At 49.4% G+C, this 10,439-nt stretch overlaps 1 long non-coding RNA gene across 1 annotated transcript; it reads left to right on the forward strand.

Moving 5' to 3' along the window:
* The first annotated feature begins 3,340 nt into the window (after window positions 1–3,340).
* Window positions 3,341–9,691, forward strand: LOC128585885 (uncharacterized). Its single transcript, XR_008380136.1, has 3 exons — window positions 3,341–3,515; window positions 3,828–3,921; window positions 8,434–9,691. It is a non-coding gene; the product is annotated as an uncharacterized LOC128585885 (long non-coding RNA).
* Window positions 9,692–10,439: the final 748 nt, after the last annotated feature.

The following is a 10,439-nucleotide window of genomic DNA, read 5'->3' on the forward strand; positions in this document are numbered from 1 at the left end:
TTTTGGCAATTGTAAATTGAGCTGTAATAAACAGTTTAGTCCTTATGGTAAAATGATTTTTTTTCTTCTGGGTAGATGCCTGGTAATGGGATTGCAGGATCAAATGGGAGGTCTAGTTTGAGTTCTTTGAGGATTCTCCATACTTCCTTCCAAAAGGGTTGTATTAGTTTGCAGTCCCACCAGCAGTGTAAAAGTGTTCCCTTCTCTTCACAACCGTGCCAGCATCTGCAGCTTTGAGTCTTTGTGATGTGTCAATTTATCTATTCTGGCTCCTGGCTTCTCCCTACTTCCTATGAAATGTACAGACCAACTTCTTCCTCACTGACTCAATAAATACTTTTTGAATGCTTACCATTTACCCCACCCCTACTTAGGACCTATGACTAGCTGAGGCACCAAGAGCAAAGGGAACATGGACCAACCAGGGAAAGAGGGAAAGAAGGTGGTTATAATAAACACCTGCTAGGGCCACATGGCCAGGTGCAGAAACAAAGACTGTATTTCCTTATGAATATGTTTGTATGTGTATTTCCATCATGCAAATATTTCTTTCTCCCTCTCATTCCCTAATCATCTAACATAAGATGTCTTGATAGTAGTTAACTTTATCTCAGAATTTAAGTTACAGGATATTAAAAGGAGGAGTGTGGATCAACTAGGAGAAGGAACATCAAGAGTTCCTACCCTCATCGAGCTCACATTCTAGTGGAGGAAAGAAATAAAGAAACAAATAAATAAAATATGTAGGTATCAGTTAGTGATAAGGCATAAGGAAAAAATAAAGCAGGGAAGAGGGATAGGGAGCATCCTTGTGTGCACACGTGTGTGTGTGTGTGTGTGATTTTACACAGAGTGGAAATAAAGGAAAGGCCTCTCTACGGGTAACATTTGGGCAGTGGGAGAGGACAGGTGCAAAGGTCCTGAGGTAGGGCAATAGAGGAAGCCTGCTGTGGCTGGGAAAGGAAAAGGGAGACAGAGCACAGCATGCAATAGGTTGAGGGGTGTGGAGGCCAGGTCACACAGGGCTTTGTGGCTCATGCTGAGGACTTCTTTACCCTGAGTGAGATGAGGAGGAGGACAGGGCTTTGAACTCCGGAGTGACATGCTCTGACTCAGGTTTTTATACAAATATCTCAGCTTCCTGGAAGCCTGACCCTGCACTTGAACATCTAGGTAAGAAGGACTGTCTTACTGGATACCCACATCTTACCGGCTTCCCCGTTTCTGACCTAGGCCTACCCTAACATTGTGAGAGCACTTAGGTCCGGGCTATGAGGATGGGTGGCCAGAGAAGGGGACTCTGGTGGTGTTTTCACTTTAGCCCAACCCAGAGCTCCAGCCCTTAGATGGTTTTGTAAGGTTTTTGAAAAGCGAAGGAACCTAGTTTGATTAGATTCCTTGAACATGAGCCAGGTCCTCCTTCTGCCTGAGTTGAGCTGAATCTTGAGGTTCTAAAGCTGACGAAGTGCCTCTGTGCTGGTGGAGCCTTGCAGGGGGAGACAGACACATCTGTGACACGCTGAACTGCAGTGTGAGGGGGCCCGTCACATCCTATCACCGTGACACGGTGTTAGGGGTGAGGAGTGATTTGGGGATTTAGAGCATAGATGACACCAGAGTTGGCATGTCAAAGAGAGAGGGTGGGCTGGTATGATGGCTCACAGCTATAATCTTAGCATTCTCAGTGGCTGGGGCAGGAGGATCACTTAAGGACAGGAGGTGGAGGCTAGACCATCTGGGAAGACCCCAGATTCACAAAAAATAAAGTAAAATAATTAGCGTTTGGCAGCATGTAGCCTGTATTTTAGCTGCTCCAAGGCTGGGGCAGGAGGATCATTTGAGTCCAGGAGTTTGAGGTTGCAGTAAGCTATGAGGGGACCATCACATTCCAGCCTGTGTGGCAGAGTAAGAACCTACCATTTAAAAAAAGAAGTTGGAATGGCAGATCAGGAAGAGGGAATGCCCTGAACAAGACACAGGGATATGAACATGTGTGGAAAGTAAGAGAGTCTCAATCTCAAACTCAGGTGGGAGGTTAATCAAATTTTCTAAAATAACTTAAATTCTCTTTTGACTCTTGCTGCTTAACCTTGGTCACTCTGGTGGACCACCTCATTTTCCCTGGAACTATATATATGTATATATATATATATATATATTTTTTTTTTTTTTTTGTAGAGACAGAGTCTCACTTTATCTATCGCCCTCGGTAGAGTGTTGTGGCGTCACAGCTCACAGCAACTTCCAGCTCCTGGGCATAGGTGATTCTCTTGCCTCAGCCTCCCTAGTAGCTGGGACTACAGGTGCCCACCACAACGTCTGGCTATTTTTTTGTTGCAGTTTGGCCGGGTCCGGGTTTGAACCCGCTACCCTCAGTAAATGGAACTATTTTAACTCTTGGGAGCTTGTGGTGAGCCTAGAGGTGGGGACATTTGCCTTTGACATTGTCTGGCCCTGGTGGCCTGTTCTAATCCCAGACAGCCACAACCCATGGCTGGCCCTTGTAGCCTGAGGCTCTCTGTTCCTTTCTCCCCAGCTGGATGGTGGTATACGGGGCCTCCCAGAGCCAAAGGGAAGTCTGGTCTCTGAGAACCCCATGCTGCAGGGGATTCCAGGGTCCTCCCCGACAAGGAGAGCCTGTTGGGCAATGCTGGGTCACCCAACAGCTCTGGAACCCAGTTTTTCCTGTATTAAGGGGATAACTAATAAGTACTTTAGGGTGAGTGAGAAAGTACAGAAAATGAAATGGGGAGACTCCCAGGACAGTAAAGGGTGTCAGAGCTGAGAGTGGTCAGGAACCTTGACGGTCATGCTGGCATTAGTCCTGGGCTTTCTGGACTGGGCCTTCCAGCTGTGGTTTGACAGGTTGTGTCTCCTCTACACTGTGGCCCAGCCAAAGATGTCCCCTGGGCAAGGGCAGAGGCCGGGGGAATGGGAAGGTGTGCTGGATTAGCTGTGAAAAATCCCCCCATAACCCCCTAGGTGCCCCTGGGTTCTCAAGGCACTGACTGCTCTTCAGAGGGCGCGTATGTGTGTGGGGGAGGGGGGAGGTTTGCAGGATTCCTGGTGGAGGGAGCCCCTGAACAGAGCAATGAGGACCCTGAGATCTCTCAGCAGGCCTTACAGAGGCTCACAGGGGCTGCCCTGCTGTGTGGAGACTCTAAAGAGCCAGGATTTATGTCCCTTCCCTGCTCCCACGCCTCCGGCTGAGGAGGGCAGCTCATTTTTCACGGGTGCCGCGTGACTTTCCAGACTGTATTTTCAGCCGCAGTTTGACGTCAGGCTCTCGCTCTGTCCCAAGGGATGGGCTTTGTACATTTCCAGGCTGCCGGGCCAGAGCCTCCCAGCCCTTCGGGGCTCTGGTGTTGTCCCCACTGCCAGCGCTGGCAGCACCCTGGGTGGCGGGGGTCGGGAGCTTCCTGGGAGGGAAGGCAGACTGGGAAGCACGAGAGGAGCCCAGGTGAGCTAGTCCTGCAGTCCCGCAGGCCGGGACATGCGCAGTGTGTGCGGGCGAGGTGAGTGGGCGGGGTGGGGTGGGGGGCGGTCCGGATCACGGAATGGGGTGGAACACCGGGAGATAGGAGGAGCCAGCCAGCCAGCCTGGCCGAGACGCGAGGCGGGCGCGTTTGTCTCGGGCTGCTTCTCTGTCCTAAGACTTAAAAAGAAGTGGAGGCAAGATAAGAAAATGAGGGGGTGGGACCGAGGAAGGGGAACACGGGAGAGGATGGAAGGGGCGGGAGAAAGGAATAACTCAATCAGCTTTCCTATTTGTTTCCCTCATTTAATCCCCGAACAACTTTGCTGTGGATGTCGTTCTCTTTTTACAGATGGAGAAAAGCCGTTGCCGAGAAACCACACTTGGCTCACAATGCCTAAAAACTCAGCCCAGCCTTGCCTTTGGCTTCCGTGTCCGAGTTGAAGGTGCGAATGTGTCTCAGAGCAAAGCGCCTTGGCACGCCTGAACTTGCCTCAAACAGTTGCCCCCAAATACTGACCATGGCTGGCGTCTTGGGGTGTCACCATTCTCATCCCATCTGTGAACTGGGGCTCCATCTGTGCTAAGCACCCCAAATGCAGTCAAGAGGCTTCAGATCCAGTTTCTGCCCTAATACTCGCTTTCTGTGCGTCTCCAGGATAGTCATTAACCTCTCTGGGCCTCCCTTGCCTGACTGCTTTGTACTGATTAGCTGAGCATGTCCTGGACTGTGCACATCTCCTCTGCACCCACTCCCCCCCCACACACACACATACACTTGGAACCCCCTGCTGCTCCTTGCCCCAAAGCCAATGTCTCTGGTTAACTTCGCCCCAGCTGTTCCAGACCAGGACTTTCCAAGCCTTTTTTGTCAGACCTCCCTGGCTTTTTTCCAAACCAGGCAACCACTACGCCCTGTTGAGTGTGCCTCCTAAATGTCTTGAGTGAGTCTACAGGAGATGCTCTGCCCTCAGCCCTGGTGAGCTCACCTAACTGGACTCTTGCTTCACTTCGCCCCAGCTCAGCCACTGGCTTTACAAAGTATTTCTCACCAGTTATGGTGGCTCATGCCACTTTGGGAGGTGGATGCAAGTGGATTGCTTGAGCCCAAGAGTTTGAGGTTGCTGTGAGCTATGATGCATCAGCATTCTACTCAGGGCGGTAGAGCGGGGTGTGTGTAATATTTCTCATTGCTCAGCACCTGTGGCTCAAAAGGCGCCAACCCCATATGCCGGAGGTGGTGGGTTCAAACCCAGCCCTGGCCAAAAACTGCAAAAAAAAAAAAGTATTTCTCATTTACTCAGGAGTAAGTCCAGTATCTACCCCAGTGGGGGAAAGCCCAAGTACAGGAGATTAGGCGGGATAACAGACAGAAAGCACTGCACTCCTGGTGTTTGGGGAGTGCTGAAGGAGGACTAGTTCTTTCTCTTGTCACCCACTTCTTCTTGTTTTGAAAAATAGCAAGTGATCTGATAATGTGTGTGCCACCTCAACACAGATGGATTCTTGAGCCGCCTTCTTCCCTCTCTACCACCCCCCCCTCCAGGGGCGGGGTATTTAAAACAGCTTCTGTCACCCAGTTCCCACTGCATGGCCTGAGTTCAGACTCTCATGGCCTCCAGGGGTGTCAGTATGGCTAAGTGGCTCAGCACATGGATTTTGGACTCCAGCCCCAGTTCTGCCACTAACTAGCTATGTAACCCAGGCCAAGTTACTTAATCTGTGTTTTAGTCTCTTCATCTGTAAAATGAGGATGATACTAGATACTACATGTCGTAGGCTTGTTAGGAGAATTAATTTATGCACCTCAAGTATTGAGAACAGTGCCTGCCCCAACACAAAACCAAACAGTTCAACAAATAGTAGCTCTTGTAATTATTTGCCTGGACTATAACAATAACTTCCAAGTGGTCTTCCTGCTTCCAGCTTTGTCCTCTCCAATCATTCGCCCCTCAGTGCCCAGAGGACTTTCTCTGTCACTGCCATGCAGAATTGCCAGAAAAATACAGGATGACCAGTTCAAATTCAAATGTAACTGGATGTCTGGGATTCTTACTTGCTAAATCTGGCACTTCTACTCCCATGCTTAAAATTATCCCTGGATCCTTCGTTACCTTTAAAATAAAATCTTAACTTCTTAGCATGACATTCAAGCTCTTCATGATTCAAACTCCTGCCCTCACCACTTAATCTCTTACCTCCCTATTATCACCCCCAGCCCCCTTCATCTTATGCTCCAGCCACCTCCAGCTGCTGTCTTTGAATCCCAGAGAATGAATATTAGCATTTTGGAGCTAGGCAGGCCATTTGCCACATTTTCAGATGAGGAAGTTGGGGCTCAGAGAGGTTAAGGGCCTGCCCAAAGCCACACAGCCAGTAGTTGAAGCCTACAGCATTCTTTCCAGGACCGCAAACCTTAATTCTGAAACACTGAAACCACAGGCAAGAGAAGGACCCTCTTGGCACAACAAACAGATTAGTTTCAAAATCCCTGCCTTTGGAGGATCAGCCATATGCTTCTCATTTAGGGTTTGGGGAGTGGAGGGGAGGCCAGATCTGCGGGCCTAGAACAGTCCTAGTGGCTGGCTTTAGCAAGAGGTAATCCACAAGAGGTTTGAGCGGGCAGGACACATGACCTGGAAGTGTTCAGAGCTCAACTAAGGACAATCTAGTGTACAGGGGAAGTGCTTCTGAGACTTGGGGCTGGAAAAGCAAGATCCTATTTGCAGATTTGTCCTTGGGGCTTGGCCTGGAATGGAAATTTATTTCCTTGACTCCAGGCAGCTGAGACTGAGGCTATGTTAGGCTGGGGGTTCTGAAGTAAGCAGAATAATCCTTACTGTCTCAGCTGCCTTAGGGTGACCTCAGGGGCACGTGCAGTGTGGAGGCTAACGGGCATGCACAGCATGGAGGCTTTCATGATGGAAGTTGGGGACACCGTGCCCACCAGGCACCTGGGATAGGTCTCACCACTCTTGCAGTCAACCCTCGCAGCAAATATGAAGCGGAGTAGCCTCCCAGCCAGATCCCTGGGAGGCTCTGGCTCCCTTTCAGCCACTCGATTAAAATATCTCTGCTCAAGTGCTGAGAACTTGGTCTTAGTAATTGACTTGTATAATGTCCAAAGACTGTGCATATAACTGGCTCAAAGTGATGCATCATCTTTAGCAAAGAGATTTATCATGGAATCTGCAGCAGCCTCCCATTTGCCTGAAGCAGAAATAGGAATGACTCTCCTTGCCAGAAGTCATCTTTTGTCTTCAAAGCAAATTCCTCCATGGTTGGTTGCTTCCTGGGCCCTGGCTGAGGTCTGTGGCCAACTTCCTGCCAAAGTCCCAGAGTCCTAGCATCTCCATCTTAGGAATCTCAGCCACAGGCAGCAGGGAGCAAGTGAGAAAGTGGAGCACTGGGTTTAGGAGCCCTGAATTCTGGGACTCACTCTCCTACAACTGGCTTGTGAACTTGAGCAAGTCACTTAATACCCTCAGACTTCTCCTTCTCCATCCATAAGACATAATTTGTGATTCCTGCTTGAACCATCTCACAGGAGAAATAGATGAGGAATTGCCCATCACCCACTTTGTAGAGAGGTTCTGCGGAATCATGGTTTAGAGCTGGGGCTTTGGGATCAGACAGATCCAGGGCCAAATCCTAGCCCTACTATTTGGTTATATCACATCGAGCAAGTTTCTCAACCTCTTTAAGCTTTGATTTTGTAAAACGGGGACACTAACAGTGTCTACACTGTAGTGTTGATGTGAGGAATAAAATGAAAGGATGCACAAGAAGCCCTCAGGATGGTGAGAGTATGGACTCAGGTATTAGCTAGAGCTTTCATTGGGTACCTGGCTACCTGAGAGCAAATAGGAAGGGTCATGTCACGTCATTTTAATGAACCCTTCAACAACTCTAGATGAGGAAACTGAGATTTGGAGAGGTTAGCGACTCATACAAGGTCACTCACCAGTCAGTGACAAAGATGGATTCCAGCCATTTCTAGCTGGCTGCAGGGTCTGTGTTTCTCTGCGACACTGCCCTGACAGCTGGAGGGAGTGGCGATGGTCAGGCTGGGGTGCAGAATAGTGACCATGGAGCCAGAGACCTGGGCTTTCCTTCCACCTTTGCCACCTCTCAGCTGTGTGAGTGGACAAGGCATCCTCTGTAAGTGTTGTACACACCAGGCTCTTAATGCAGTCAATGGCATTCTGTACAACAGTTCCCACCGCTGTAGTTGTTCAAAGCAGGTTGTACTGTGTGCTGAAGGACAGGGTGTTGGCCACTAAGACGTGCTGGCAGCATTGGCCTGAGGAACATCACAGTGGGCTGGAGGTGATCAGACAAGACAGGGAGGAGCGACATTTAAATGGGGCTTTGAAGGACAGAAAGGCTTTGGATGAGTAGAGCCAAGTGGGAGAATCTGGGCAGAAGGGAAAATGCACAGGAAGGAATTCCAGGACAGTGAGTATGGAAGCTAGGAAGTCATGAGGACATGTGCTGCCACCCATCCACCCACTGTGAGAGATGCCTTTTAAAATCACTCCCTATGTGTAATCATCATGTCTAGTGTTCGTGACCACTCATCAAGGCACGTGACATTATCCCTTTCTACAAGATAAGCAACTGAGGCTCAGAAAGACTAAATGGGCTCCTCAGGCTGGGCAGGAGACTGTTGTGGTAAGTCCACTTGGCTGGCTAACAGGTGGTGGGGTGGGGACAGGTACAGCACTCTGCCCCTGCTCATACCCTAACCCCTAAGTTCAACCAAGCTGGTATAAGTGAAGGAATGGGTTAGACAGAGCCTCACCCTGGGCCAGGATGGCTGCTACCAGACTCTAGCGCATCTCTGCGAAGCCTGCTGGACATCTGTCCCAAGCCCAGATGGTGACAGTGCCCACAACTGCTGCTGACATTTTTCTAGCCCCATGGTGATGTCTGCTTTTGTTCTTGGTCTTTTTCAGGAATATTTCATCACAAGTGTTTCTTTATCTTTTCTGATTCTATCTCCTCCTGGACCTTCACTGCCGGCTGCTGGAGCACACGTGATTGAACCATATGAAACAGCTATGTGGGCGGCAGCTGTCCTATCCTAAGACTTGGTCACCTCAGTCAAACCCAGTCTCCCCTGCCCTGCCCACCCACTTCCTGCCCCACCGCCCCATCCCCCTGAGAATGCTCCCCCCAAATCTGCCTGCCAGACTCCGTCCTCCCCACTTCCTCCTGGAAGCCTTCCCCGAATTCTGTGGCTTGCTCTACTTCCAGACCCAAGAACGTCCCCGGAGCACAGCTTGTTGGTTAATATTTACTTATCCATATGTATATAAGCATGGCTGCTCTGTGAAGGCAGGACGCATTGTTCTCCTGTCTCCTCATCTGAACCCTAGTACCAAACAGGAAGGGCATAGGAATTGGTGATGTTGAGGGATTCAGCTGGGTGGGGACAGATCTGGGACATTCTTATCAAAAAGAGATTTCCATAAATTACCTAAGACAACATCTGGCTTCACTCACCACTGCAGGGCATTTCCTGATTTATCAGCCACTCTCTCCCACAGTTATTAGCCAAGGGCCAGGACTGAGAATCAGCACAGACTAAACCAGCTCTGTTTTCACCTCCCTTGCAGGACTCCGGTCAGGCCAAATAACCCGGGAGCAAAGGAACCTAAAGTTCCACTCATTAGAGTCGCACTTAGATAGTATCTCTGTGACCTACTGCAGACCCCAGCCCATCTGCCGATGACATGCATACCGGTTCCTGCCCCAGTTTTGCAATCGAGTTGCTGTGTGACCTTGGACGAGTCAGTCCACATTTCTGGGTTTTGTTCTTCATCTGTACATGTAAGAGTAATAGCTTAGGCGATTATTTAGGTGCTTTCTAGCTCTGAACCTTGATTCTCTGACTTAAAGACAAGGATGTTACTGTTTCTTCAATAAAAATATTCCTTCCCTAACAGCCAGCCTGGGGAGATCAATAATTCTGTTAGCGCATCCTTGCAGTATAGCTACAGCTCTGACGTCTCCCCAAGACTGGAAACTTTATTCATTATTCATTCCCATTTTCTCTGTCTTGGCCCTCCCTCAAGCCCCCCTTTACCACCCTACCCCCAATTCAGGACACTGCAACCTGCCATGAATGAAGAGTGGCTGGTCACATGGCCCGGTCACCATGGCAACAGATCCCCCGCAGAAGAGGTAGGCATCAGAGTCACATGAGAACCCTGGAAAACTGGCTGAGGTATTTATAGAAGCAGTGGCTGGTGCCTTTATGGAAACAGGTCTATATTTGACTCTGGTACTGAAACCTCCATGTTGTCCCTGGGGCAAGGTGGGGTTTGCATCTGATTCTGTCTCCCTAAGCCTGGTGAGGCAAACGTTCCCCTTCCCTGCCTACTGTCTGAGGGTACATCCTCAGACCCCTACTCGCAGCCGCTGCTGGTCTTATTAGACCAGACTTCCCTTTCTGTTACACTGAACAGTACTTCCTCCCAGGCCTGAGTTTGGGGCCCCAGGATGCTGGATGAAACACCCTTCTTTCCATGTACAAATAAGAAGAATGTCCTTGCTGCTGTCAGTAAATATTAGAAGATAGTGTTTTCCTTAACGCCTCTGCCATTTCTCTCTTCCTTAAAAGTTTGGAGGTGTCTGCTAAAGAGGAGTGTACCTCTGAGTGCAAGACTTGGGAGTGTTCAGCCACCCGCCCACTTGCCCTTCATGGGTGTTACAGCTGTGTTCCAGAAAAGCAAGTCAATGGGAGCTATTGTACAAGTAAAATACTCACTTTATGTGTTATTTAATTTAACCCTCACCACATCCTATATCATAGGTTCTGCTGCTATCCCCGTTTTACAGATGAAGATGAGGAAGTTCAGAGTCGGAATGTGAAGCCAGCTCTCTCTTTCCAAAGTCCCTGCTGTTCCCACTGTGTTCTGCAAGAAGGGGTGGGGGCTTGGGGTTGTGAGACAAATGG

This window comes from Nycticebus coucang, chromosome 5 (genome assembly GCF_027406575.1).
Source record: "Nycticebus coucang isolate mNycCou1 chromosome 5, mNycCou1.pri, whole genome shotgun sequence".
Lineage (NCBI taxonomy): Eukaryota > Metazoa > Chordata > Mammalia > Primates > Lorisidae > Nycticebus > Nycticebus coucang.